Raw genomic sequence first — 3,689 nt, forward strand, 5'->3', positions numbered from 1 at the left:
GGTCAGGTAACCTAGAACAATTTAAGAATGATAATGATCAATGTCGGGTTGGTAATACAAATAATCAGATTTGCAGGGAAGAAAAGCCAAGTGAAATTACCTTGGCAAGCGTAGTACTGTGTAGGGCCAAGTGGCTCCAACAAAGGTGGGGGAGCGGAATACTCTGTAAAACAATGTAAAAAGAAGGGAGGCTTGATAAACTCCTAATAAAGTCTAATCACAATTTTCATTACTCAGAATGGGAGTGGTCATGCCACAAATGGCCTCACTGGAAACTTACGAATAAAAAAGCAAAGTCAAGATCAGCATGGTCGAACTCATCTGACCGCTAGATCCGTGCAGTCCGTCAAAAGTCACTCTGCAGGGAAATTAAAAAACATACACAGGAGGTAGCAGCATTAGTATCCGGTTACGGACTGCCGCTGTATGTATCCATACTGAAACAAAAGCATCTGTACTCACATTAAAAGCTGTTCTTTGCAATCTTGGGCATCGTGATACAGCCGTGTCCGCAGGCCATGATGCCTGGAAACGCAATTAATTACCATAAGCTATAGTACGACTCAAATGTGTGGGTAAAAATAATCCTGCACTCGACTGATCTCATCCATCCCAGTGTAGTCAAATACCTGAGGGCAAAGACACCTCCGACGTATAGAAGGGTTCCGTTAATCTGCCGCGCGAGTCAGCAACAACGCAGTGGGGCGGGAATGTGCAGTTAATAAAGACACCCTGTCCAGGCGTGCACATATTACTACCGCGTGATGCGTGAGTATGTCCATAATAGAAAGACTATACTGGGCAACGGACAGAATTATGTGTTTATGTCATGCAATCATCATTAGAATATTCTCCGGCTATTATGCAAAATCCAGGTATAGGATTAACGTGCACAAGAATGTACTATGTCATACAATATGGCACAAAGTGGTTACATATGGTAAAACATTTGAGGTAATGATTTAATACACTGTAAGAAATGGCTTATTGACAAGAGAATGCGGATGTTATCTAAGGCTGTACGCCTCACCCTCATGTTCGAGAGGAGCGCGCCACCACCCTTTTCAGCAAGCGATTTACCTCAAATGTTTTACCATGACTGCACGGATCTAGCGGTCAGATGAGTTCGACCATGCTGATCTTGACTTTGCATTTTTTTTCGTAAGTTTCCAGTGAGGCCATTTGTGGCATGACCACTCCCATTCTGAGTAATGAAAATTGTGATTAGACTTTATTAGGAGTTTTATCAAGCCTCCCTTCTTTTTACATTGTTTTACAGAGTATTCCGCTCCCCGCCTTTGTTGGAGCCACTTTGCCCTACACAGTACTACTCTTGTCAAGGTAATTTCACTTGGCTTTTCTTCCCTGCAAATCTGATTATTTGTATTACCAACCCGACATTGATCATTATCATTCTTAAATTGTTCTAGGTTACCTGGCCCCTTTACTACCCCCCTACACTTCACCCTGTCCTGAAGAAGACCCCGCTTTAAGGTTACATCGATACCTACTATCAATTGGGGTTGAAACGTCAACTTTTTCCCGTGCAACAACCAGCCAGCGTTACTGAAACTGTGGACATTATTTGGAGGACATTAGGCATGGTTTTGTTGGAATGATTATTGAACATTGGGTGTTCTCCTAACTTTTGGCTCCCTTAACGCCAGGATGAAATTAGTGTTGTGATTTTATTGATCTTGCTTCTTTGTCACAATTGCGAGAACTTTGCACAAACCTTACCTTCACTTGCACGCTATCCCTCCTCACCTTTAGGGGCACTATTGTCATTTGATGAGAATTGCAAATATCATGCATAACACAGTGTGATTACATAACAGTGTGTTCATCATACTTTCTTCTATGTGTATTTAATTTTCAATTTAATTTGTCCTACATCTTACTGGTGTAATATGTCGCAGGAACTGTTTGCTTTTCTGTTTTTTAGTTTGCATTGTTTTCCGTTTGTGCAGCACACTGCGTGATGTCTTTGGAGTGTGCACAAGCTTTTGAGTGCAGTCACTTGGTGGTTGTTTGTGGTACCCCTCGTTGTGGTTGGCCTCTTCCTAGAGGGCGCCCTTGAAAGGACTGCCTACCCTGTTGGTATGGCCAATTCTGCTGCTGTCCCTGTTGTTGTACATGGCTTACTCATTGGTAAGCCTGTTGAAAGGCTTGGTGCGAGTTTTAGTTTGGTGGTTACCTCTGTCTAGTGGTCTCCGTGAGGGTGTGCCTCTACGCATGCCTCTGAACTGCAGTGCACCCATAGACCTTGCTGTTTCATTATCTTTCCTTAATTCGTTTAGTTTTTCATCCACCCTACTTCCAAACAGCTGTTTTCCATTGAAAGGTGAGTTGAGAATGTTGTTTTGCACCTCGACTTGAAACCAGAGATTAACAGCCATGCATGCCTCCTTTCGGTAATACAGATTGTCTGCTAGCTGTTTCAGCAGCGTCTAGGGCTGACTTTCAACATGTGTTTGCCTTGTTTTTCCCCTCTTCCACTAAGTGGCTTTCCCTATTTTGGAATTGCTCTGGCAGGTGTTTTATCAACTCTCCAACCTCCTCTCAATGTTGATATGCATGCCTGTTGATCAAGGCATTAGAAAAAGCTATGCACCACTAAATTGCCGCACTTCTCTCCACCTTTCTACCCATGAGATCCATCCTTTTGCTCTCTTTGTCAGGTGGAGGAATGGTTTGTATTTTTTCTCTCCTCTTGGCGTGACCGCCTTGCATGTGGCTGGTTTTTTAAAAGCTTTGTTACCCTGATCCAAATCACTTGGCAACATGGGAAGGAATTGGCTCTTTGTTTGGGTAGGCTGTACGGTTTCTAACAGAAAACATGATTGCGGTTTTTCTTCCTCTTATTGCACTCCATAAGTGTCTGCTGCTTTCTTCATGACTTGGTTATACATTCCAATGTCATTTGGTGGTGAAGGCCTCAATGCATATGTCTCCACTGCTGCTTCTGGTGATTCTGTGTCAAGATCTTGCCATTGCAGGTCTTGAGCCTTCGAGGTCGCCGAACCAGCGTAGGTTTGCTCCTCTCCCTCTCCTTCGAAGAATTCCTCTTCTTCATCTTGTGGTTTGGGAGTTGTTGGCGGCTGTAATTTCTCGACCTGTTTGACGTCGATCGAATATTTTGGCGGAATTTTGAATAATTTCATCATCTTGTCGAAATCTTTCTGGCGTTGCGATACTTGCCATTTCTGCTTCGAGTCATTCTTTTTCTCCATCTCGAACGTGTGAGTTTTGGTATCGAGACTTTTGCATTTCTTTTGGAGCTTGACGACGCCGATGAGGCTGTCGAAGCCTGTTTCGACCTCTCTTTCTTGGACGGAGAGTCCTTTTTGTGACTGTTTTTGGATGTCTTTGAACTTTCGAGAGTCTGGTCTAAGGAACCAACGGATTGTTTTCCCTTAGATGCGCTTGCGGACGTTGAGTGTTTCGATGCCGAGGCTCCTTTTGAGGACTTAGAGGCAGTTTTTCTGGACTCGTTTATCTTTTTCAAGCTAGACCGTTCCCTTACCTCCTTTGGAGTTGTCTTCTTGACCTCTACAACTGACGTCTGTCTCCCCTTTTAATTCTGAACCTTCAGCGACGTTGTCCTTGTCTTCGCTAAAGAGGGCCTTGAAGCGATGGTGGCGGGCCTTGACCCTGCATATTATAGTTAGTTCTTCTCTGCCTCTCTC

The sequence above is a fragment of the Lissotriton helveticus genome, chromosome 1_2 (assembly GCF_964261635.1).
Source record: "Lissotriton helveticus chromosome 1_2, aLisHel1.1, whole genome shotgun sequence".
Classification (NCBI taxonomy): Eukaryota; Metazoa; Chordata; class Amphibia; order Caudata; family Salamandridae; genus Lissotriton; species Lissotriton helveticus.